Source organism: Sinocyclocheilus grahami, unplaced genomic scaffold, assembly GCF_001515645.1.
Source record: "Sinocyclocheilus grahami isolate Dianchi unplaced genomic scaffold, SAMN03320097.WGS_v1.1 scaffold301.1, whole genome shotgun sequence".
NCBI lineage: Eukaryota > Metazoa > Chordata > Actinopteri > Cypriniformes > Cyprinidae > Sinocyclocheilus > Sinocyclocheilus grahami.
The window spans coordinates 541,855-542,892 of record NW_015505480.1 but is presented as its reverse complement, the minus strand read 5'-3'; the positions used below and the strand labels follow the sequence as shown (position 1 = coordinate 542,892).

General features: G+C 32.4%; 1 protein-coding gene across 7 annotated transcripts in view; it reads left to right on the top strand.

The window, feature by feature from the left end:
- Nucleotides 1-1,038, top strand: part of scml4 (Scm polycomb group protein like 4) — a 37,543-nt gene that overhangs the window by 17,962 nt on the left and 18,543 nt on the right. The window lies entirely within an intron of this gene.

Sequence of the window (1,038 nt, the reverse complement as noted above, 5' to 3'; positions counted from 1 at the left end):
GATAGTGACACCAGTCAACACTTTCCCTTCAGTAAGGAGGTTTCTTGTTCAGGCAGCATTCACGCGTTGTCTTATTCGACCGTAAGTGGCCTGCGAAGTGGACTTAACATGAAATTCCGCCATGATTCCATTTCCAAGGGAACGTACACGTTACATTCAAAGGTGCACGAGACGTGAATTTATATTGTATTTATTTACAGAGGTAGGGGAGAGCGGGGCACAAAGTAACACTTTTTGACTTTCTCAGTTTGTGTAAATCCACATGGGGTTCAGAATTATCCACAGTAATTTTACACTTGTCTAGTACAAATATGGCGCTTTGTTTCATAATTACAGTGTATAAGTTTTTCTTTATTTACCCTCAAAAAATGGAAGGGAAATGTGACAACATGCCCCGTAGGCACGTTGTAACTTGACCATATGAACAGCTTAAAATCTTATCTGATCAAATGAAAAAAATATACAAGACAAACTAAAATATTTTGTTAATAAAATAAAATATATATTTTTTTTTTTTCAAATAAAAAAAAATATATATTTTTTTTCAAATTTGCTCCCCATTTCTGTACTTTTAATTAAAGTAAATAGTGTAAATTACATCGCTAATGTCATAGAATAGCACATTGTAACGCAGTGTTACAACGTGCCCCATCTGCGCAACTGGAATTTAAAATTGGTTAGTGTCTTCTGCTAGTAATCAAAGCATTAAAAAACTGCTTTGTTTCTGAACTGATAAATAACAGATTGGAGATTAAAATAATAGCAGATTTGTCTCATTTTAAATTAATAATAAATACTGAGATAAAAAATTTACTTAAGCCAGAATTTAAATGTTACTATGGTAAAATAAATATTCAAACCATGTGTGTTACAACTAACACCCCGTTACTTTGTGCATCGCACTCATCGCAAGTTTGTTAAATTGTTAAATGCCCTTACATATCTCTGTCACCATTATAAGTGTTTGATCACCACATCTGAGTGATCATTGCAAAAAACTTGTTTATGTATATATATTCTGTTTATGTATATACTGTA